This window comes from Cavia porcellus, unplaced genomic scaffold (genome assembly GCF_034190915.1).
Source record: "Cavia porcellus strain 051 isolate PalLab524CR breed Dunkin Hartley unplaced genomic scaffold, mCavPor4.1 scaffold_22, whole genome shotgun sequence".
Lineage (NCBI taxonomy): Eukaryota > Metazoa > Chordata > Mammalia > Rodentia > Caviidae > Cavia > Cavia porcellus.
In genome coordinates, this window is record NW_026947505.1 from 59,363,563 (window position 1) to 59,390,392 (window position 26,830).

A 26,830-nucleotide genomic window follows, 5' to 3' on the forward strand; every position below is an offset into this window, starting at 1 on the left:
TGAAAGATGGGGATTCTGTATAAATCAGTGTCATTTTCTAGGTAATAATTCATAAAGTGACCCCTGCGATATTTTGCTTATTTTCAAGATCTATGGACATGTAAAACTCAGTTGACTGTGAATCTAGTCTGAGATCAGTGTGCTTGTGTCATAGAACTGGTATATTTAATTTCCGTGATTACATTATTGAAATGACTAGAGAAGAACGGAAGCATGGAAGAATTAAAGGGTTTTAAAATATTCACAACTCTCCAAATTCAGACTTTTTTTTAGGACTAATGGCTGGACTAATAGTATCTTACATTTCCAGGAATATATAAAGCCAGAATTAGAACAAATTGAAAATTAACTTCCACTTATCCTGCAGATGAGGTTGATGCAAAGTAAGGGGGGGCTATACTTTATGATTATTCTAATTCCATTAGACAGTTCGGGGAGCTCTACTGAAAGCCACAAGTCATGAGAAAACACGGAGCGGCTTTCTCAAAAGAGTTGCACACACACAAATGCACACATTCACACACGTTCCCGTACACACACAGAGTCAATCAATCATTCAATCAGAGACATTATTTCTCATGGTAGAATTTTTGCACCAGTGTCTATAAGTGAACGACAGGAGTGAGAGGTGTCAGAAAGCAAAAGTTATTGCAGTAGCAGTGACTGTGTGAATTCGCTGAGCAGAGTGGTAGCCAGGAACAAACAGCAGTGGTTATTTTAGCCAGTAATAAGGGAGAAATCAAAGAATCCCTCTAGAAAGAGGGATCAGGATGGTGGACCAGCTAGTAGAGTGAAGTGCACACACTGGCTTCTTTCTCTCTGGCTTTGCATTGTTATGCACACCTTAGGGTGAGCAGGAAACAAGAAATCTAATGTTGATACATTCAGAGATGTTTATCTATTAGCTGGAACCTGAACTTTTAAAAAGCCAAGTCTCCTGCTTACCTCAACAGGTACAGCTAAATTATTAAGAGGTGTCACTCTAATTATACACATTCATGTAATGTGTGAATTGCCACTAGTTTAGCATGTGATAATAGGCTTTTTTCTTTCTTTCTTTCTTTTTTTTTTTTTTTTTTTTTTTTTTTTTGAAAGAATGAGGAAAACATTCAGTATATGAGGCAAGTATCGTCTCAAAGCCTGGAAATCAAAGGTATTTTGAGTAGATCATTACCTTGATTTGCAAGTGGATTAACTGTTACTAGTTAGGCTTCTTAAGAGAGTTACGGTAATTTAAATTTTATGCAAACATAAAATAATAATTTTGAATGATAGATATCTAGTAATAAAATAACATAAATACAGATAATTCCTCAGGAGAATTTTGTGATAATGTGGGTCCATGAACATTCACAGTAGGGATAACTTATGGTCTTCCTGAGAGAGGAAAAATGGTCCCTCCAGCTGGAGCAGACCACTGGCCAGAGCTGGGTGGGGCTTGGATGTTTACACAGCCATTTCCACTTCAGTGCTCTCGTTTACAAACTTATGTAAAGCAGAGTGGGTAATTTGTTGATTCTGTAACTTTCCCTTTCATGTGTCTGGTTAAAATATATATTGCAAAAGAATTTCAATGGGAGGTGGCTTCAAGAACTTGTATTTCAAGAATAAGATATTCGTTTGACACATAGCCTGTCTTTCAGATAGATAAACCAAAAAGTTTCTGAGGCTGTTTTTTTTTTTTTTTTTTTTTTTTTTTTTTTTTTTTTTAAGAAATAAAGGAATAAAGATTGCTTTATTCTTCAGTACATAAAAATTCCACCTCTTGCAAACTTGTTTCCATCATTTCCAATTATCACTGGTTTTTTGGAAAACTGTTTTCCTGCCATACTCTATTAATTTTAGAAATTTGAGAGCAATTTTAACATTTGTTGCTTAAACTAGAAATATATATATGTTAATAAAGATTAGTACTGTTTTTAATGACAAACATTTCCAATACCACAATATATCTTTATTTAATGCATCATATAATTTGAACAACTGCACTGATTTGTTGAAGTTCAAAATGTGGCAGGTGCAGATTTTATCAGTGGTTGTAACTCTGAAGGACCACCAAACAGTACCGTAATTGTCACTTGAGACTTTCAACAACAAAGGCCACTTCTTCCCTTACTAAAAACCAGTAATCATTTGGTACGCTGATGGAGCATGAAATGATTGCACCTGGATGTAATTGTGGGCGCAAAAGGGACATGAGCACACTTTTTAAAATTGGATCTACATAGGTGTTTTTCAAAATTATTTATTTGTCTTCAATTAGTTTTCGAAATAGAGCTTGCAGCATCCATAGAGAACTTTTGGGTGTGGGTGTTGGGTAATGGTGTGTGTACCATGTACTGCTTATGATGGAAAAGGCAAAGTGATTCCTACTGAAACTGATTCCTGGCTAGCTGATGTTCACAGAAACAAAAACAAGACAAGGCAAGAACTAAATACTTTTTATAAAGATATGTAATCATGCATCATCGCTTGGAATACATTTGATTACATTTCATACTAAAATATTCCTTCCAGATTTCATTCAACTGTGATGGGAGTTCTGTTCTTTCTTTCCTTCATTATTCTGTCCTCTTCCTTTTTTCGTTTTCCTTTTTTTTTTCCCTTTATCTTTCTTTCTCTTTATTTTTGCAAAGAGAATCGACACAGGGTCCTGCTACATAGTTAAGTGGGTTTAAAGTCACTATGTAGCTCAGGGTAGCTTCAACTCTCAATAATCTTCCTGCCTCAGCCTCGCAAGTGCTAGGATCACAGGTGTATGCCACTACACCTGGCAATTCTTTATTTCTTTCATATGATGCTCTTTTATGGTTCTAATTTTAGGATAATACTGGCTTCACAGATTAGTGTCAAAATGTTTTCTGTTTTTTTGTAATGAATGGTGTTAATTAAATGGGAATGGTGTTTGCAAGGGAATGGTGTTAATTAAACTTACGCATTGGGGATATTTCACAAGTAAAACCATTTAGGTCCAATTTTTCACTATGGGAAGTTTGTTTTTATTACCTCAATCATTTTGGGTGTTTTAGATCCATTCTGATTTTATTTCTTCTGAGGAAGTTTTAGTAGATTGTCTTTCTAGCATTTGTCCTAGAGATCGGTAATGTCTTGGCATGTATTTGTTAGTATATTACAACATAATTTATTACTTACAATTAATAGTAATGCACATGATTTTACTTCCTGATTTCTATTTGTGAGTCTTATTTTCTTGGCAAGCTTGTCTTATGCTTTGTTAATTTTGTTGAACTTTTCAGTCAAGTTCTGTTTTTGTTGTTTTTTATTGTTCATGTCATTTTTTTTTTATTCCACAAATTATTTGTTCTTGTGTTTTCAGGCTTTGTGTACTCTATTCTTTTTATTTTCTAGTGAAGCCAGTATTACCCTAATTTGAGATCTCTATAACATAATCCTAGGAATTATGCATTCATTCCTAAGCACTGCTGTATTTGCATTTCATAAATTTTTGAATATTATATTGTGCATTTTTATTCATCTCCACATTTCTTCTATTTTCAATTGTTATTTATCCTGTGAAATATTAGTTTTAGGAAAGTATTGTTTAGGTTCTATATATTTTTGTATTGTTCACTTTTTTGCTGCTATACATCACTTAAGTGCATTTTGGGGTTATTTTTATTTACTGTGTATAATGTTAATCCTCTTAAGTATAATGAAGGTTTTTTTTAGTTTACTAGCACATGTTCTTTTCTAAAAAAATCTAGACAAATTTGAGAAGAATATGCATCCTGCTACACTTCAGTATACTGTTCTAGAGATACCTGAAAATTTTACTCTGAATATGAATTCTTTTCAGTCCTTTACTACCTTGTTGATATTTCAGTTGATCTGTCTTTTACTAGTATTATTGATTTGTATGTGTGTGTGTGTTCATATTTAAAATTTCATGATGCAATATCCTTCTTCAATTCAAACAAGAATTTTTGTCTTACAGTTTACTTTTCCTGATATTTGAAATTAGGTGTTAATCTTTATGAAGACTGTTTTGTATAACGAGTCATTTGTTCTTCTTTAAATTTTCTATTGTTTTTAAAATAATGATCATGTTTCTATGTGTGAATCTCTTTGAAATTATTTTACTTTTAGCTCATTGCACATTCTGGATATGGGTAAAACAATACTTTTAGTTTTAAATTAGTTCTTTCTGTAATCAAGAATTCAGTTTACCCATTAATTTTTATGTCTGATTTACTTGGTGGTCTAGAACTTGTTTCTTTATTATTTATTTTAATGTTTAGATCACCCCATAGTTGCTAAATGGAAGCCACTTTGGATTATTCTCTGAGAATTTCTTCATTTCTAGACAGGTTCTTTTTCAGATTGTCTTTTATTGTATCTTCTCGGCCAAGGAATTACTTGTTCTCCTAAGGTACTCTGGTTCTTTTCAGTACAGGATAGCACATAGAAATAAAGACCTCAGTATTAATTGAGCCTATGTTTTTGGTGTATTTTTTTATTTCTTTAACTCTTAGTTTTAACTTTTAAAAAAATGCATTTATTTTTTATTAGTGTATGTGTGTAGTATGTAATGTTTACATTCTCTTGGGACGTAGGTACATATACAGAAAGCTTCTTAATTCACAGAAAGGCAGAGTTGAAAAAAACACTGTGGAATACCCTCATCTAACTTACTGCTCGGATTTGGCACTGTGCTGCTTCTATGTCTTCCCCACAAAGTGATCATGTAACGGAAATGTGTTGAATCGATTCAGGATGGCCAACTGAGAGTGCAACTAGAGCCAGTCAAAAAGAAGACTTGCAGAAATACTTTAGAAAGTGGAAAAATGATGGGATTAGTGTGTGGGAAGGGATGAATGTGTTTGAAGGGCAGAGAATTGATTTGAAGGAGAATGCTGGCAATGTGTCTTTTATTACAATACATTTTTAAAAACTCACCAAGTTCACCATATTGCTTAATTGCAATTTGATCATGCTCAGATTGCCTTGACTTGCAGTGTTCCAATCCTATGTCCTCTTTGCTTCACAGGGACACATACACACTCTTGTCAGACCACATGTTGAGCCACATCAGCCAGGAGTTTTAAATGCCCACCTGGGATCCAACACTTTTTGTTGAGCCAGTTTTCCTTTAAACCCGTGTTACCTGTGCTCACACTAGAAATGTCATACCTGACTTTTGATTTACTTAAGAATCTCCATCCCTCTTGCTTCCTAATATGTAGTGCCATCCCATTCCTCTGGAAAGGCTCTTTTCAACTTTAGTTTCAACAGTCCATAGCAAGCCAAGACCTGTAGAAAAGTTTCTGTCTCCCTGTTTGCCTCAGTTGTCTTTGTGGGTAAAACTGTATTTTTAGACCGCTCTATTCATCACCCAAAGCAAAGCTGACCTTTACGAGAAGCCCACGTCATCATGAATTCCCTGCCAAAGGCTCCTAGGTAAGTTAGACGTTTCTCGTACTGAGTCCCATTTTCAATAACCTTGCATAATAGCAGTAGAATGAACTGATTAGTGAGCAAATTCAAAGAGGAAAGGATGAAATTCTTTGCACATTTATATCATATTTTTGTGGAATACATATTCTATCCCAAAGCTATACATTTGTAACTTTTGTATTAAAAGACATATTTATACCTTTGCTATTGTGCTTTTTAAAATAGTTCAGATTTTTTGTTTTGGTTTGCAAGTCTAAAGCCTTTAGCCAACCATTATATTTTATTTGTAGTGTGCATTTCTTAGCACAAATGAATTATTAAAACATGCAGGCTAACAAGGTCGATAACTTCAGATTTTCCTATTAAATTTATAGAAACATATCCTTTATATAATAAATGACTGAAGTTCAGCAATATGTGATGAGATAAAATAAAAACTTCTAAATATTGGCCAAAATGATTTGTGTATTACCACTGTTAAATATAAAAAATAAATATAGTCTAAATAGATTGTATAGACCTTTTATTCACAATTAGAAAAATCTCAGGACAATGTAATCCTTTTCAGTAATACACAATTAAAATTTTGCATTGCATTAGTGAGGGATGTGTATATTGTATCATATAACGTGTATGTTTTTACATATACATGTGATTATTCTTAAGCATTCATATATTTTATGACTATACACATACTTTTTTACATATATTATCATACATAAGTTTTTAAAAGTGCTCCTTTTCATGACTTTAAGAATTGAGACATGAAATCTTGTTGCTTTTACTTGAGAGGAAACTTATTGGTCACTTTTGTTCTCGGATGCATGGAGATAAAGCAAACTAGAAAAGAAGATGAGTTTTCATAGTCAGATAAGTCCTTCAAGCTGATATTTAGGGAGCAATTAAGAAAATAAGAGGCACAGACAAAATTCACTAACAAGATTTAAGAAGAAAGTTTCCCAGGATTCATTTAATTCACTTTAAGTGACCAAGGTAATGAATACTGAAGTTTGGATAATGGATGTGTCATGCTATCAGCATTCTTTAAAATATAAATAAAAGGGGAGAGAAGGTAGTTAAGGAGGAGAAAATGTCATTTGTTAATAATTATCATGATAACCGATGCATTTTTTTGAGTGAGAGTATAAAATCATATCATCTAGATTTTGGATCGTGGGGATGGCATAGAAGGATAATGAGTTACTGCTTACATTTGTATCCAAGTTAATCTAGTTTAAATTCTAAGAAGAGAGTTCAGAAGTAAAAAGTCAGGAGCTATATTCCAAAAGCCTTAATTGCAGCAAAATCAATTAGACAATTTTTCTTGATCACATGTGAAGCTCTGACATTACACATCCCGTTTATTTGCTGCTGGCCTAATAATCCTCTGCATGCTGGGAAAAATCTTTGTTCTCTGATAGAAGTAATAAAGCTGTCTGCACGATTTTCTCTTGCGAGGCCCGAAGTGTTCCTATTTTATTTAATCTATTGGTGCGCAGTCTTTTCAAAGTAAACGCTTCACACACACTGAACAGAGAAAGGCATGCAAGGGGCTGGCCTTAAGAGCAAAAATTAAAAAGTGCCCTGGGAAGAAATAACGATGGCTCTCTACAAAATTAAATAAATAAGAACCTCAGGTCAAACGGGCCTTGACTCATTGCCGCCGGAGTGTGGAGAGCTTGGTGTGCTCCCACAGCCCTGCTCCAGGCCTTGTTCTGCTGAATAGGAAGCCCAGGGAAAATGAAGAGATCTGAATGCCAGCAGGGGACCAGCCGCATTCTCTGGGCACATCCCGAGCCTAGTCACCCAGAACAACTTGTGATCCCTGGACAAAGCCGTGCACAGCAGGTGGCCATATCACGAAATTTTCCTCCTAGAATTAGATATTATCCCAGGAATCACGACTCAGTCAAACATAATGCCCCATCCTGCTGGGTCAAGTTGGATTCCATTTCAATTTCTTTACACAACGATGCGTTTCATCTTGTCTGTGTACAATGACGGTGCTCAGGCATGAAATAAATTGAAGTGCCTGAAAGGCAGAATTATCCCTTGAACCTGCAGCATTCCCGGCCCAAAGACATACACTGTCAAGTGAGTTCCAGATAAGCAGGGTCTTCAGCGAGTGTTTGTGCTGCCTGGCTTCCTTTAATCATGCTCCCTTTTGTAAAACGGATTTTTGAGGGGAAAGATAAATCATTGCTGAGGAAAGAAAGTCATTTTCAAAAGGCTTAAGAGGTTCATTTGGTGTGGATTTCCAAGGTGAAACAGGTATCAGAGCAGTCTTTTGTGATCAATTTAATTCATTCTTCATATTATCAATAAAACTATTGAAATAAGATTGAATAAAGTATTTTATTTATAGCGATGTTCTTCCAGCTAGAGAGTGGTATAATTCTTTCTTTGCAGGACAGTCTCTAAACTCCAGCAAATGAAAGTTTAGGCTAAGAGGAAGTTTTCTGCCCCTTTCTTCTGAAGCGTGGCATTTTTCTGGCCTGGGTGCCAACTGTATTTCAATATGTTATCAGACACTTGTGCCTACCAAGCATAGGTGAGCTTCAGCATGGTGTATGGGCAGATAAAATACTACACTTTTGCTCACCGTCAGGTTATGTTTGAGCCCTTTACATACACTCATACATATGAGGAAATCTGAAGAGTAATATTTTATTTTCATTTTACTCGAATAAAGTGTCTTTCTTCAGCAATCAAATATTGTGCAACCTTGAATTACGTTCCACTTGTAAGAATGGTTCTCTTGACTGTGTTGGAGGGACTGATATAGAAAGAAGTATTTTAACTCTGAAAAATTTTGTGTATCTTAACAATCATCGTACAAAAATAATGTAAGAAGAGAAGGAAAGAAAACCTGAAATACAATGAATAGTTTGGATTTTAAGGCACATTTCCTACAACCCCTTTTGCTTTTGTATTAATTTTTTATTGAAACATACACTTTTGGTTAGTCTTTTTGAATACAAAAATAATCACATCTCAAAATTTTAAGTAGGATTCAAATTCACTTATTGCTGTTTTAAATAAGAATTTAAAAGTGATCCCAGTATTAAAGTGAACTTGGATTCCAGCTGATAAAAGTTACTTTCTGTCAAATTACGTAGTTTATTTGGTTGGAATATTATGGTACAAATTATCATAATTTTGCAAAGTTATTATGGCTATAAAAATCCATGAAGCTATGAACACACATCTTGGCCCACTAATCACATAGGAGTTAATCAGACTGATCTAAGTAATTTAGTAAAAAAATAAAAACCATCATTTTAATATTACCCGGATGAATCCACTAAAACAATAACCCCATGGATTTAAAAATCATACTGCAAGAAATATGAATCTGTAACTAAATATGTCTAATATTTGTGTTTGTTTACCAAATTTAGCATTTTCACTAATTTTTATTCCTTTTAAAAATAGCTTCTGAATTTACTCACATCTAGACTATGAGAAGATATATATTGCTGCTAAGAAAGTCCAAATGTCTACTAGTTTCAGGCAAGATAATGTGTTCATTATGTTTTTTTCTCTTCTAAATATTGAAACTGTCACTTTATTTAGATGATACTTAACCTGTACTTCCCAGGAAAATTTCTGTTTCATACAACAAACATTTTCTAGTTATTGCTCAGATTATTTAGTGCTCTATATTGTAACTTTTGAGACACAGCCTAGTGTTCTAAATCTATAGTTGAACCATCTATGTTTTAATTTTAATGATCAACATCTAGATATCTAAGAAATAATTTTATATATTCATTTTTATATCCTTTTTCAGAATGTAACTTTAAAAACACTACAAAGAGATTTTTGCAAAAATTGCAACTTTAGAAAACTACATTTTTCACTTAGGCTCTTCATTACATGCTATAATTACTTTAAAAATGAGCGATAATTTATCGAAGCACTAAGAAATATTTCTTTTTTTAGATTAGATTTTTTGTACGAGACTATTTATCGTAATCTTTTCCAGGATACTCTTAGTGAACCTTATAGACTGATAAAAGAAAGAAAACATTTGTCTCTTCACTTTGGCAATTTTTTGAGAAATTTTCTGTTGCAAATGGTAATCGGTTATGAGCTGCCCAGTGGTGAATATGGAGTTATAGTTTTTTTTTTTTTTTAAAAGGGTTTTAACAATAGTAAAGTTTTTTAAACTGAGGGGAAGGGAATTTATTTTGTTATAACTGTCCCTATGAAAAGTAGGCTAATTTCCATCCAGTGTCGTGACAAAGACTCGAGAAACCAAGTGTGAATATCAGGCTGTGCTAAGATGGGGCACAGTAATAAATGATCAACAGGTTTTGGCAATTTCAAATATTGTATCACTTACCCTGTATCATTTATGGGTTATCAGGCTGCTCAGTGGGACCCCACAAGGTCCAGGCAGAGGGAGAAGTGAGCTCTGCAGTGTCACTCATGACAACACCAAACAGAAAGGTAACACTTGGTGGTGTGGTGATGCAGGCCTGTAAACCCAGCACTTGGGGAGCTGAGACAGGTGGATCTCTATGAGATCAAACATGGGCAACCAAATGAGTTCAGCCTTAATTGTATAGTGAAATCCTTTCTTAACAAAAGTAATGCAGCACATTGCTCATGGATTGTGAAACTTGTTTTCCCAAAATGACTTGTGTCTTGTGTCATATCCACTTAAACTCCTCTGGCCACAGCTAGCCTTGTGGCCATAACTAACTAAAAGAGAGTAAGAGAGAGGAATGTTGTTGTGTGCCTACAAAGGAAGACAAGAGAAGTATTAGAAGAATTTAGGATTTCCTGTGCACTGTTTGCTACCTGCCTTCCTCTTTTTATTTTCTCAAAGATAATGAACATCTCCAGTATATCTAAGGTTGGAGTTATTCGACATATATAGACACTATTATTTGAACAATGCCAAGTTCTTCTCATTAAGAAGCTATGTGATGAACTTGTTGGAAAGGATTTCAGTAGCTGTAAATTGCTGCATCATTTAAATGGAGTATCCTCTGATTGCTAGCCATTGTTCCATGCAATATTTTTGTTTTATTATTAGCATCAGTATTTCAGTTATTAACAAGAGCATCTTTACTAACTAATAAAAAACACTTGCGAGCTCTTTAAGACGGTAAAGCTATGTCCTCAGCATAAAGGCTCTCAGTTCACTAAAGCAGAGACATTGCCCAACTGCCATCCAGGTAAAGGATAACAGGGAAAGAAGGAAATCCAGGTCTACAGATGAATTCCAGTAATACATTCTGTGTCCTCTAGCAGAAGCTTGGTGGCCTGAAGATTATTTCTCTTGTAGCGTCTGTTCTTCAAACACCTCATATTCACCATGTGAGATAATGTATCTGCCCAGAAACAAGAGGAATCATAGTTTTCAAAGAAAAAGAAGAGAAAAGTCTATTTGATTTGAACGGTGTTTTATAAATGCAAGGGCACTCCAGGATCAGGAATACAGCCCATGCCTAAGAGGCAGAAAGATGATCCTACGGTGGTAAGAAAAACAAGATTCCTGAAACACATAGGAATTATACAGCTTCTGCTTTTATAGTAGGCTAATGATGTTTCAGAGGAACAGTGTTCTTGACAAAATACGATGGAAATAATAAATGTATGATATTTAATTTTGTACCAGTAAATTCAATCTCATAGCTTTGATTAAAATAGTAAAAGACATTAAGTAAAATATAGGGTACTCAGAAAAGAAGAAGAAAGATAATGTGAAGAAAACGAGAAATTAAAATCTAGAACATGTGGCTTTGTTCCATAATGAAAATAAGTGTAAAGTAGTTTTAAAGTAACATCAGGGAAAAGACGTTTGCTTTTTGGAAATATACAGTATTCGTAAAGAGAATAAATCATGGCAAGGGGAGGATTTAAAGCTAAATTAGATGTTTCAAGTTCATGATATATTAAATCATTTTCTTCTTTCCACATTCAAGGATCTTAAAAATAGAAATAGAACTATGCTATACATACCTTGTAGAAAAAGATCCATGTGATATCATGATTAAATACATACTGAACGTGAAGATCTTTAAGTGAATGAAAGAATACAATCTACAATCTCTATTCGTATACCGCACAGAAGGACATCTGTTCCTCTGCGATTTTATATAATATGGCAACATATTTTTAGGCTTCTTTTTTGGTACCAAACACATTTTTAACTTCACTTTCACTCAGGACAATACAACTTTTTAAAACAATTAAGTTTATTTGTACATTTTATGTATACCTAATGCTCACATTCATTACAGGGAATTTGGACCTGAATGCGATATACAGTGGTTCTTTTTTTTTCTCGTATTTCCTACGCTGCCTTCAAGACCTCTTACCCTTCTTACTTACAAAAGCTTTGTTTCCTTTTGTTCCTTCTTCCCTTTTTTCTTTTCCTGCTTCCCCCTCTCTAGTTCCCTTTCCCATTTGAATATTTTTTCCCATTTCACAATATCTGTTATACACTGGGTCCTTATTTACACTTTCAGTTTCTCACACCAGAGAAACACTGGATATTTACACATGTATATCTGATGCATTTCATTGAGTATGGTCTCAACGTGCATCTACTTACCTAAAAATGTCTCAAGTTTATCCTTCTTTATGGCTGCATGGCACTTCATTGTCTAAAAAACCTACATCTTCTTTAGTCATTCATCAATTGATGGGCATTTGGACTGTGTCTAAGTCTTAGCTATTACTAACTATGCCACTATAAATATGGGTGTGCATATGTCATTGTGGTATGATAATTTTAATTCTTTTGGGACAATAATAAGAAGTGCAATATCTGGGTCCAACAGAATGTCTAATTTTAGTGTTTTGAGGAATCTTCATACTGAAGTGTTTGCACCAGTCTACATTCCCATCAATAGTAAAACAGCATTCCCTTCCTCCACGGCCCCACCAACATTTCTTATTGGTTGATTTCTTGATAATAGTCAGTCCTTATGGTGTGAAATGAAATCTTACTGTTGTTTTAATTTTCATTTCTTGAATGTCCAGTGATGTTAGAGAAACCAACAACAGAGTGAAGAAACCAACAGTGAAAAAAAAATACCAGCTGTTTCTCAGCAAAAAGGAATGTTATCTAGAGTAAAGAACACAAAAAAATAAAGTCTAACCCTCCAAATTTAAAGAACTGATCCAAAAATGGGCATGTGAAATGAACAGGCACTTCTCAGATGAAGAAATAGAAATAGCTGATAAATATATGAAATCATATTCAAGAAAACACAAATTAGGCATGGAATATTGTGAAAAAGAAAAAAAAAATGCTATTACGATTCCTGAATGTATTTGAGCAGCAAAAATCAACAGGGAATTCAGCAGAGAATGAGTCTCAGAGGAACTTCCCTTGTAGTGAATATCCTAAGAAGAAGAACTAGAACAGAAGTTAAAAAAGAGAAATCCACAGAGTAGTCACCAGTGTGCTGTATACTGTGAACAATGACATGGGGGGTGAGCACTGCAGCATACCACACAGTGTCCTGGATGGCGATTAGAAAACTATGTGTACTGTCAGATTGTAGTTTTAAGATATTTTTTGCTTACAAATTTAGCACCTTGACTTAGTTTCACATGGTTTTCAGTAATCCCACTATGTAGATATGTTTTTTATATCTCCATATATCTGCATGTTCAATAGTGGAGGGTTGTTTTATAACACTGAATGAAAGCTCAGTTTTATCAGCATGACACAATTTGAAACACAGAAGACAGATAGATGATGGTGACTTGACCTAAGTACTGAAATAAGTCAATTTAGAAAAGTGCACATTCAGAATTGAATGTGAGAAAGAGATTATTGTTCACCTTCAGTAAATTAATGCAAATTTGAAAGGAGCTCGGGCATTGAAATGAAGGAAAATTAAGGCAAATAACCATATCTCAATTAGTAGAGAACCTACTAATTGGATAAAGAAAATATGTATAGAATATTCAATTTAATTATTATTTTCCAATGGTCTTGCCAAGTGAGCAGCTTATTTCATGTCCTCAATTCAGTTCAGTGAACAATTACTGAGGTCCTATCACAGAATTTCAATGTGTATCAGGCATACATGGATACGCCAGCTATAACCTCCACTACTGCAGGGCTCACAACCTATGTACGACCTGTTGAGCAGGCATGTAGGTAAGAACACAAAGCCACCTCCACCAACACAAGACAATCGTGCTGCAGCATCAGTGTGAAACACGTGCTGTGAATTTAGAGATGGCTTTGGAGGAAGGCATTTACCAGCAACTTTTCTCAGCAGCTCCAGAGATGAGTTGGGATTCTTTAGACAGAAGAATAGAGATATAACCAAGTTCATCAGTTAGAATATAGAGAATGGAAATGCCTCCTGTGACTGGGGTCTCCAGTGAGTAATTTAATGTAACAGGAGAAAAGGGCGAGGTGCCACCCCAGGCCAGAAGGCGAGGTTCAGTGCTGTGAAGAGGTATATTTTAACAACATGGTGATATTGCAGACTCTCTCTTCCTGCTGTTTCTATAGTATTAGTTGCAACAACCAATTCATGTTTCCATTCATTTTCTGTGTATTCTCTCACATAACTCTTTCTGCTGTGTCTGTATCTTAGCTACTGTGACTTTGTTCCCGGACAACCACACCAGAAAGCCTAATCAGTAGTCACAAGAGGAATTTTATTTTCTATTTCCCAAATCCTTGACAAGGCAACAGCAATAAAAGCAACAAACACAAATTCCATTCCTCCTTATAATGCCTAACTTCTAACTAGTTTATAAATTTATTTAGCACGTCTCACAAAATATTTTCAATTTTGCTGATACTGCCCCATTTATTTTTAACCTCAGGATCACTACCTCATGTCTTTATAATCATAGACCTGATTTTCTGCTCTTCCTTCCTTACTGTTTTCCTCATGCACTCTTTCTCAGTGCCCCCGAGCCGTTACTAAAGCCACTTCCTCATTATGCTTAGTAAAGTTCATGCATAATCTTGCCTTCTCTCTCATCAAGATCAGGGGCAAAGTGCTTGTATGGCATTTAAGACTGTCACTGTCCTCTACCTACACACTGACTCTGTCATATTGTTCTCTGCCAATAATAGGTCAAGACAGTAAAGCATTTTGGTTCCTCTATTGTTGCTTTTCAAATCTCTATCTATCTATCTATCTATCTATCTATCTATCTATCTATCTATCATCTATCTTTACCTATCATCTATCATTTTTATTTATTTTCCATTTAATAAGTAATGCAATCAATAGATTTATGAATACTCTTTTTACCCCAATTTTCTCATTCTAAATCTCTGTCCATTTAAAATTCAGTCTATCACATGAGGAACACTGTAGGCCCTAAAGTGCTAAAGTTATTTTAGAATGCCTATTGAAGAGATTATCTGTTGGTAACCTAATTTCCAAATATGGCTTCACTTTTGAAGGTCTCATTTATTAAATCTATAATGGCTCTGTCCCAGTACGCAGTTTGGGATGCAGTACAGAATAGAGACCCATGAGCTTTAGGTACAATACTTGCTGTTTTGCAGCTCAGAGTGTACAATCCCTGAAGGGGTAGAGCTGCAGGGAAGGGAGAAAGTCCCCCAGGTCCTGATTTATAGGAAAGGTCTGCCTCTACAGCTGCACAACCCCTGAATGAACTGTGAGTCACACTGTTTGTTATGTCAAGTCTGTCTCCGACTAGTGAATAGCATCCCCTTTTGGTGTGAGGAAAGAGTGGACAGTCGTACAATGGGAACTGGGTCCCTATAAAGATATGATTTAAAGCTTCCTTTTTAAAGATGTGCTCATTAGCAAAGTTTTAAAACCCTGGTATCACATGTAAGAAAAATAAAAAGACAGATACTATTCCCATTGTTCAACTTAGGAAAGCAATTTCTTCTCATTTTACAAGTATCACATTGTTTATGCTAGCTTTCTTGATTCTGAAAGAATCAACTAACTCTATAATTTTGAAGCTGCAATTAGAATCCTTAATATCAGAAATTTTATGAATATGTGAATGAGTGTAAAATGCATTTGGTGCATTTGACTTTATTAAGATGGACAGAAAGAGGTTTCATGAATATCATATTTTATGCGATGTTGATACAGCTTTGCTGCACAACAGCACATCTTAATGAGAACAATGAAACACAGTCATTCTTTTAAGTTATCACAGCAATGATCTAACCAGTTTTAAATCATGTGACTCAGGCTGTCTGAAGATGGCAGATCAAAATATCTTGTGACATGCGATGCAAGCAAGGACCACTAGCCAGAGTGTCATGCGGGGATACACACTACTAGAGCCCATTAAGGGAAGAAAGTGACAGCAAGGCCCTCACCACCTTATTAGAGGACTGGAAATTAACCTAATATTATCCATTGTATATTAAAAAATTAAGCATTCAATGAAGTGATTTCTTTATTCCTTTCATGAAATCTTATAATATAAAAAATTGATTGTTCCGCAATGTTTTCCTGCAGATATTGATTGCTTTGGAAGGACAACACTTTCCTAGGGAATTCTTTATTTTGTTTTTAAATACTGTGAGACCAACAGCAGGGAAACACTTAAATACAGGATCAGATGCCGTGTTGTGAATAGGACAAATTTTATGTATTTTGTGCACTAAGTGAACTTATACAACTTCTTGTGTGTTTTCTCCAACATATTAACATTTTTTGATGTAATTTAGTATAGTTTACATAATACTATTAAAAAGAGATTTTATCTACCTTTAAATTAATATTTATTTTTATTGAAAAATATGAGATCAATCAAAGAGAACCTAAATTAAACTATAAAATGCTTAACAAAGAGACAATAGGGACCACTCATGTGAAAACAATTATATAATAAAATTGTGAAGCATTTTACAAGCTTCAGAATAGTAAAATATTACAATGAATGACTGGAAAATTTGTCTCCATTGATTTTGAAATTGTTCTGATCAGAAATATGCTATGCAACTTTTGTAAAATAAAATGATTAAGGATCTAGGTAAATAACGATCAAGATAAATCATTTTTCATATTTTAAAATTACTGATTAATTAACATTGCATTGGCTGGGCATGAAAATTAGTAACTGGTAAAAACTGGCCACTTTCTTAAAATGAACTAACTTCTATTACCAAGTATGGAAGAGCGCAAGCTGGAGAGTCTCCTTTAGCTTTGAACACTTATTAGGAAACATTTCTTCAGAGACGGTGCTGGATGTGGTGTTTAAGGTTCTGTGCTTCTGTCAGCAGCAGGTTGAAGATACACTAATATTGTTTCCCTGTTTAATGTGCTTTTCATGCTGCTCACGCATGCACATGTGCACACACACACGCACACACACAATTCTCATTTAGTGGCAAATAGTCGCTGTTTCTATTTGAACTGATTAAGATATATTTTTAAAAACAGGCTTTTGAAATGGCACCCGTAATACCAAAGTGACATAATACTGCACTTCTGCAATTCAAACGGCTGCTATTGAGGCCCAAGAAGCAAGTGCCTCTGCGCAAGTTTCCTTCTTTTTTTGTGAGTTAAGCAGATTTACTCTTGAACGGTGGAGCTTCAGCGGATGATTATGACATCAAAGTGTGACAGACCGTGATTATGTACTCAGGGAGAAAACGCAGTTAAAAAGAGACAATTCATCCCCGCAGCTTAAAGGGACAATTTCCTTGGCCAAAAGGAAAATAAACTCTATCACGCCAGGCTTCTTTTTGAAAGGGAGGAGAAGCTTAGTCTGTTTCGTTTGATTTTTCATTTCCTTTCATATTTAGAATCACACTGTTTCCTCATGTACTCAAATGCCTTTCTTCTATCAGTCAGGCACCCTTCTACATAGCCTATAGATTTTGTTTATTGACCCAATTATTTGGTGGATTTGAATTCTTCTATCAGCAGACTTCCAAATATCAGGCACTCACACGTCACTGAAACTGACATCTGCTGTTATAGACTGAATTTTTTCAACATTGCTTTAATCTTTCTCCATTTGTGACCATCCTTTAGTCTCTATAAAGCTGTTGAAAACTGTATGTACAATCTTGAATAGCCAGATCTCCGAGAATATATTGTTGAGAATAGAAATTAGTGATTATTTACTTTATTTTAAACTTTACTGTTTTTAATTCTGTATATCTTAAAGTACTGTTTGTGCAATATATTTATTGCATGAGTTAATTTTATCAAATGTTGCAGACTTAAAGTAACATACTCAGTTTTCAGTTGTTCAGTAGAATTTTGTGAGTCTTTTCAGCTTGTTTTTACCTAGATGCACTGCTTTTAGTATAAAATTAATGCATATCTGATTTTTAATATTGAATATTAATTTTATGACCTTTATAATTTAAGTAATAATTAAACTACACAATTTTGTATACAATCTGAATAAATTGCCACCACTATTATGGACTCTAGATTATTTAAAAAATATTGTAGAGATGTATAGTTACAAATCTTTTAAATTATGCCCTCTATGAAGCAAAACACAGATACAAATTAAGCATATGAATGCTATATTTTTCCTTATATAAATTCAGAAGTAAAAGCACTGTTATCTTTCTGATAAATATTACATTTGCTCTCATGGTGAATAAATTATTGGGGGAATCAATTGCAGTTTTTAATGAGAAAAAAGGATAAAATTAATGAATATTTATTTAAAATATTGAATTCCCATGTCTTCTGAATTAAGTGTTACCTAAACAGAATTTCAACAAGATTTTCTTGAAGTATGCATACATTTTATATTTTAAAAAAAAGTACACTGTGGCATATTTTTAATTGTGTATAATTCTTTTGCTAGTTTTGAAACTAAATTAATTTTAAAAACTCAGCACTATTTTTATAGGGAATTTTCAAAATATATGTCTTATAAGTATTCAACTTTCATATAATCACATTTGAATTACTGAAGAGAAAGGAGGAAATTAAAAAAATTATATTGTAATGTGAAATACTGTATTGAATAGAAAATTCTTAATTTTGTAATAAATTATATAAAATATCAAATCATTGTTACATATTTTGCATTTTTTCATTCTATTATATTTTGTTTTAAAAATTCCATCTTGCTACTATCGCATCTTGTTTTTGTGTCATAAATACTGCACTTCACTTGGAGTGAATAATATCAGTTTATAGGCTTGGTATCCTTTTTAAAAATTCTGCACCAATAGTTACAATATTTTGTGGTAATACGTTGCCTATAAACACTGAAGGAATTATATTTTCCTACATTTACCTATTTATAAATCCATCTATGTGTTGTTCTCCTGTAAATGTTAAACTCAATGAGCAAATGACTGGAGATAACTAAACACGCATTATTTTTAAATAGTTGAGACTGACAAATCACACTCCCAAACACTTTGTTTGTATCCTTGCCACTGACACTGATTTTCATGTTTCCGATGACAGGTAAGAGACCGTACCTTTTATTCTATGGAGTTCACAATTCAAGGCTAGCTTAAGGAAAATGATACTGAAGCTGGGTAATTTTTTAGTTGAAAATGGGTATGTTGTGACCATCCAGCTATCAAGTAGACACTAAAATGGCTGGTCTTCAAGAGCTTTTTATTTTCAAAACTGACTCTTAAATAATTTCTTACTTTAGTGATTATTTTTCAACAATAATATTGCCACAACACAAAAATGAAATCTGGTTCTAAAATATTAAATATCCTGCTTTGCATCAATAAAATGGAGTAAAGAGAAAACAAGAGCATCAATATTGTTAAGCATAAAGTCTTCCAAAGATTTTCCCAGAAAATAAATGTATTTTGCATTAAATGCTATTTAAATTAATTTATTTTCCACAATTACTATACAACCATAATGTCCATAGCAGAACGCTGTCCAAAATATAATGAGAAATTATTCTAAGGCTTTCCTAATGGGATATCCACTTTTTGTATTCTAACATGCTCAAAATGAATGTGGTCATCAACAATAATTGCACAGTTTTGTTGATTTAATAGATACATTTAACTTGTAGAATTTGTGTCAAGGAGTCGTAATCAAATACTCAAAACAGTAGTGCAGGGCACTCAGAAAAATAGTTTTAAAAGGGTATGTTAAGGTTTAAAAACATAGAAATGGATTGCTACTCAGTTATTAAGACGATGAAAGTTAAAGTTATTCAAAAGACTGCGTCCATGAACTCTGAACATAAAAATAATACTAGAATAGCTTAAACAGTTTTAATACACACACAATATTTAGATATCCATAAATTTACATTATAATAATTAATGACAATATTTGAAAGTTTTCTAAAGAAGCAAAATCTATTATCTATTTACCTACCAATCATCATCTAATTTATTCTTGTCAATACTAAGAAAATGATGGTTCATTTTTAGAAGCAATAGCATTGATACCATGAGCAACAGCACACTATTCCAAGCACATTGCACCAAATTCATTAAAATATCAATGGAGCCGCAGCATTTACCTTTTCAGGTACTCCTTAAACCTGTTTGTCACCCTGTCCTTTGAACAGGACACTACCATTCAGTAATTTGTCCTTCCTAAACTTCTCTAGTTAATATGAGCTGTGACTGAAACATACATGCATTTAAGTAAAATTATTAAAATAAATGCACAACACTATTGCTGCCTCTCAAATTGCACCCCCTCACTTTGATCCACTTATCCCACTTTTTTTTGCTAATTTCTGAAGCAGCTCTGGACGTCCCTTTCATGAGCATCTTCAGTTGTACTGTTGGGCTGACTCAATGTGTTAAAGAAATGTTTACTCCTTACAATCATGTTTACTCTGAAGCAAAGTTAATGGCTCAGCGCTGCCTGCATTGAATAATGGAGAAGACGCACCACAATGTTTTGCAACTTGACTGTCTCTTGGATGTCACTCACTAGAGACATTAGCTGATCACACCTCTTAAAGACCTCCATGAAAAAGACAAGAAAATGGCAAGAAGAGTGGAAATACATGTTCTATGATAGGAGGCTTCTTTGAGGAGAACTGATGGCAATGTATGTTTTTCTGTGTAATTTTTGTTTATTTAAACATCACACATACATTTGTTCACATTTCATACATTCATTTGTTGTTAAAGGTTATTTTGAAAGGCACTTTCTTTATGAGGTTTTCAACTATCATAGAATTGTTATAGCATTCTGCCCATACACAAATGTGGCACATGAACAATATTCTATGGTTATATTCCATGCTTTTGTATGAGTCTTCTGTCTAGTAGATTGTACTCTTCCAGAAGGAACAATTTGGGTTCTGCTAGGTATTATCACCGCAGAAAGCAGTAGGGTGTGTGGAATTCAGTCAGTGGGGACTGCTAAGTATTTACTGAGACTCAGCATTATTCGAAGGAATAAGGAAATATGCAATTAATGGGTATATATATATATAATATATTTTCACTTATTTTTATGTAACAAGTTATTTTGAGTGTGATAATGTTGAAACTCAGGCCATGAGATTAATTTTCTAGATCCACTTTACCTGTTGTTGATCCTGGCTGTCATCATATTCTGCCAATATCTATTTCATTTCTACTGACTCTGGATAAGGTTATGATAGTTCACTGCAATCTATTCTCCATTTTGTGAAAAATCAGTGCTTATGACAGAAGGTTAAAATTTGTCAATTTCCAAAATATCCCAGTATGTTGGAAACAGCCTGCTCATATCAATATATTGACAATAAATACTTTAAAAAGTGATGCAATAATAGAAATAAACATTTTGATACCTTGCTCTATCATTCTCTAGAAACATTTGTAAGAGTAATATATTTAGATTACAAAGTCAATTTAGCATTATTCCATTTACTGTCTCCTCAAGCATTTATTAGCTTAACAAATGTAGTAGAGTACATGCATCTACAATATTCACTCCCTTGAATATTATAACAGGGTGCCAAACTGTAAGGATGGATATTTAAAATCTATTGTAATTCAACCTGTATGTTATTATGATCAAACTGAAACGGGAAGTATTTTTGCATCTTTGTTTGTATAACTTGTTACCAGATTGCTTCTTGATGGTAACCAATGAAAACCTTTTTCAAAACTATTCAAAATATGCTAATAAATTTTTCATTTTTTAATTTTCTTTAATGAAAATATGTTTTCATTTTTTTGCCATGAAGGTTTATAAGTTACCTTATCCCTGCTAGCATTAATAAGGTTTATGAGTACCAAAAGATTATTAAGAGTGAAAAATGGTTAATTGCTGTTCTTAACATTTTATATTTTAGAATGTTGGATATATTTTAAAATACATTTTAATTTTGAAGAATTTTTAGTAAATCTAAATTACCCACTTTGATTTTTTTTTTTTTTTTTTGTCTTTTTGAGTCAGGGGCTCGCTATGCAGTTCAGCTGGACTTGAGCTCACTTTGTAACCCAGTCTAGTCTAGAACTTGCATCAATCCTCCTGCCTCAGCCTACTGAGTGCTGCGATTACAAGAGGGCACTACCAAGCCTAGGTTCCACTTTGAACTTTGGGCAGGAGTTTTAAATAATCTGGGTCATAGTTTCTTCATTTACTAAATAGAGATGCAACTATGCACAATTTTCAAAGGTTTTATGCATACTATACAGATGTATACATTGTATGTACTTAGAATAGGATGTATAATTGTTTTATTTGAGAGTACTTTTCAGATCACCATTATTCATTCAATAAAATAATTGGTAGCTGTATAGTTTCCAAATAATATTGCACTTTCCAAGCTAATAGTCGTTTAAGAATGTGTAATTTTAAAAATGTAATTCATGAAGTGTTGTCTCTTAACTGTAATATAAAAAAGTTACACCCGTAAACATTTTCATATTTGCCTAGTCTCTTAAGAGTGTATTCTATGAGAGGTATGCAACAACAAGATGCAGGGTTCAGCTCAAAATAAAAGAGAAAAATCTAATTCAGAGTTCAATTAGTGAAACTTCTTGCTTTGTGAAGACTAAATCTTGACTGTAAAAGTGTCAAAATAGTTGTGGAAAATGTATATATATGAGAAGGGGCAGACATAAAGCCTATGGTCATTATTCCAAGAGCCTGCATAATCTGAAAACAGAAAAAGATCACTGCATGTGGAAAAATCTGAAGGGAACCTACCTCCTTCATCTCCTGATATTATGTTTCAAATGTACTATGTCCCTTTTTTTGAATCATGAGTTCATAGTTGCATTACATCTGAAAAGATTCTTTTAGTCTAGATTGTTTATGAATTATTAAAGATAAAAAAGCATGTTAAACTTGAGGAGGTGAGGTATAAAATAACAGAATAAAGGACGATGATGAAACTTGAAAGACAGATTCTGTCTACTTCATGATTTGAGCTAGTTGAAACTGATAAGTAGTCACTAGTTCTTGCAGTGCTCTCCGAGGTGCACCTGGGTATCTAGGCTCCTTCCTCTGAGAGGAAGCCTCTCTTGGCAAAGGCCAGAACTGCTTAGATCATTAAATCAGAAGACAATGAAGAAAACCTCATACAGGTTCCAGTGTGAGAGTGTGTACCTAATGTAGCAATTATTTGACAACTATAATTCTGAAAACTTAGATTTTACTTGAGAATGTTGTTCCAGAATTATATGCAATTGAAATATTCACAGAGCTTGATTACATTGCAATTTGAGAAACCCATTCAAAAAAATGATAGATAAAATGGCATAATTGATTTTATTAATTAAATTGGAAGGCTAATCTCAATCTAGTTTATTTCATGCAAATGTATTTTTCACCTTATGTGCTTTCAGGCTTGATTATTCATTCAGGCATTGTCATCCCCTGCATTCACCCCCACTCCCATTTTGCACGTCTTACTTGGGCAAATGTGGACATTTTGTACCATGCAGTACATGTCTTGCTGTGCTCTGGAACTCACTAATGAGTTTTTGTTACTGCTCCCAGCAGCCCTTGAGCAAGCTCCGTGGATACTAAGGGAGAGCATTCCTGCAAAACTAACAGACTCCCAGATCTTCACATGTTTGTAATTCTCACTGACCATACTGAAATTTTCATGAGAACAGATGCACCAAGTAAATTTGGTAACATAATTTAAGACATACTTTCTAAATAATAAAACCTAATTGTCACCTTCTTTGTTTATATAAGTAATGTTATAAAAGATGTAGCACAAAACACTCAAAGTGAAGCCGTGGCTCAAAATTGAAATTATATAAAAATGCACAAGAATCCTTCCTGATCCATGAAAGCTTTGGATGGTATAATGCAACGAGAAACAAATATGCATATAGACACACACGTGCACACAACAAATAAGCTATAAATTGTGTAGATTATATCTGTTCTCATTTGTGTGTAATAATATGTGAATACGTATTCTAAACAAATGCAGCACAATCTTTAAAGAAGACATTCACAATTAAAGCAAAATATCTGATGCAGATTTTCTGAACGTTTATGTTGATAATAAATGTTTTTAAAAAAACATAAAATACATTTTTGTTTTGTTTTGTTTTTCTTGATACAGGATTTCACTATGCAGGTCAGGCTGGCCTTGAGCTCATGATGATCCTCCATCAGCCTCCCAAGTATCAGAATTACAGGAGTGTACCACCGTGCCAGGCCTAAAAAGACATAAAATCTTAATATTCATTTTGTTTTATTTAAATGTTCATATTTTATTATTTTAAGCATGCAGATATATGAAAGTATTGTGTTTTTAAGTCTATGTATTTGGGAGAAGATGTATTTTTATACATTGCTGAAATTTTTTTTAAAATCAGGTACATTCAAAAATAAAAAAAAATGATTGTTACATTATTTTCTGCTAAAACAGAAGAAGCATGTACAGTTACTATTCCTCTATAAATGAGTTGTAAGTATAAAACATAAATTTTTATTTTAATTAAATAAAATGAATTAAATTTAAATTATCATGCAACTTTTTCTCTCAGATAAGTTGATTGTCAGGCATGTCGGTCCAGGTATGTAATCTCAACACTCAGGAGTCTAAGTCAGGGGGAACAGAGGATCTCTGTGAGTTCGAGGCCAGCCTATGCTACATAGTGAATTCAATGTAAATGTGAATAGCATAGCAAGACCCTGTCTCACAAAAATCAAAACAAACAAAAATCAAGAGTGTATTAAGAAAATAAATATATTAGTGAAGCCTAGTTCTAATTTTAATAGTATATATATATATATATATATATATATATATATATATATATATTTTTTTTTTTTTTTTAATTTTGGCACCGGGGATTAAACTCATGACCTCACGCTTATGCCACTGAGCTAAGCCCACAGCCCTTCTTTTTCTTTTCCAACAGGGATCTTAGCCTAGCTATAGTCATCTCTATAAGCCTTTGTTCTTAGTAAGTTATTCATTATATCACTCTTATTATTTTAACTAGTGCATGTTAATTACTTGAAATCAGTAGGTGAAAAGATAGGGAAAATCCTTCCCGAATGGAACTCCGATAGCTCAGGAAATAATAGCAAGACTAAAACTGTGGCTGCCTCAAACTAAAAACAGTTCTGCACAGGAAAGTAAACAAAGACACAAACATAGACCACAGCATAGAGGAAAGTCTTTTCCAGCTACTCTTCCATAGAAAGCGAATATCTAGTGTGTATAAAGAATTAAAAAAGAATAAATCCAAAAGAACAAATAATTCAGTCCAAAAAATGAGCAAATGAACTGAGCAGACACTTTTCAAAAAGTAAGAAGGAAAAATAATTGCATAAAGAAGTGTTCATCGTCTTCAGTTATCAGGGAAAAGCAAATCAATTTCCTGTATTTTTAATCAAAATTGCTATTAAATAAGAAAGAGTTATCCTTTTTGAGGGTATCCATCATTTAAATGTCTATATCATTTGAAATTTATATGTATTCATTTGTAAAATGTTATTTTATCAGTTTTTTTTTAAATTAACAATTTCTAATTTTCTCATGTTTGCATTTTCCCTGAATAGCAAGGAATGTCCTTAGAAGATGAGAGAAAATGACTACTTTTTTATTTTAGGAGAATTCTTAATTATGTGAAGGATTTCTACTAGAAACACATTGATATTTAAGTATATCTGCATATACATATACACAATTACATAAAATGTGATAGTACTTAAAATACTTCAATAAAACTTTAGTTAATATGTTATCTTCATTATACAATGCTGTACTCTCAAAACTCATATGTTGAAATTTCAAACCAAACATAACTATATTTGGAGATAGAGCCTTTATGCAAGTAGCAAAGTTCAATATAATCGTAAAACTAAGTCCTTCATCTCACAGGATGGGTGTCCTTAGGCAGAAAGGAAAAACACTCCCCCGGTACAACACAAGAAGAGAACATGTGAGATCACAAGGAGATGGTCTACAGCCAGGAAGACATCATTTCTGGTGCCTCGCTTATGAACTCCAGAGTGCCAAAATGTAAAATTTACTGCTAAGCTATTGCACAGCTGTATTTGACTTACGTCAACCTCGGTGAAAGGATCTATAGAGTCATTGGCACTTTTTTCTTATCAAGAATCTAAAGCCCACACAATTCATTATTCATAATCTCTGACTTATCATTGCTACCCATTGTATTGCAGAAATGTCTTTTACTGAATTTACTAAAGAGGAGAGTTGGAATATTAATCTAGTCCTCTCTCTCTGCTGCTTACCTTCACATAAAATGGAATCTGATGATGCTCTTGGCTTCCTTTGTTCACTAGCGAGTTCCAGATTTCTTCACAAGTGCTTACAGATCATGGAGATTTCCCCTTTAAGATACACTTATCCATGCTGTTATTTTCTTACAATGTTATTGCCTTTAATTTTTTTCTGTTAGGTTTTGTAAATTCTGCATGTGTATTTATACTAATCTTTTGTCACTTTATTTGTCAAAATATGCTCTCCAATTTTTTATTCTTTGCCTTTTAGGTTTTCTTTAAAATAGACTGAAGACTATAATTCATGAACTTTAGTCTCTATATTTCTTTCCTAAGCAGAGCAGAGTTTAGTATTTTGGAACTTCAGCTCCTTAAACACAATTCACAATTTTCACATATTATTATTGTTTTTAATTCTGGTAATTAAATTTTAAGGTATTATGTATTATAATTCTTTTTTTTTTGTATTTCTCATTTTCAAAAAATTAATTCTTTTAATAAGAGTAATTCATTCTTGAAAATATAAAAGCTAATGTACTAAGCAATTTCCATAATTACCCTGTCTTTCTGGAGATACTTACACTTTTCTTCTTTCTCTGTCATCTCATATATTAAGTGGTGTTGTGCAGTGATCACACAGTGAATACACTAAGGTAGTTTAAATGTCTCTTTAAAAACTGCTTTTGCCTTCCCAGTATTAACAGAGCTCAATGTGGCATCCTGGTTTTGTTAGCAACATATAATTTTCAGTTAGTATAACACGTAATTAATGGAGAAAAGAGACAAACTACAGAAGGAAACAATCCATGGAGTTCTGAAACATTAAGTTGATA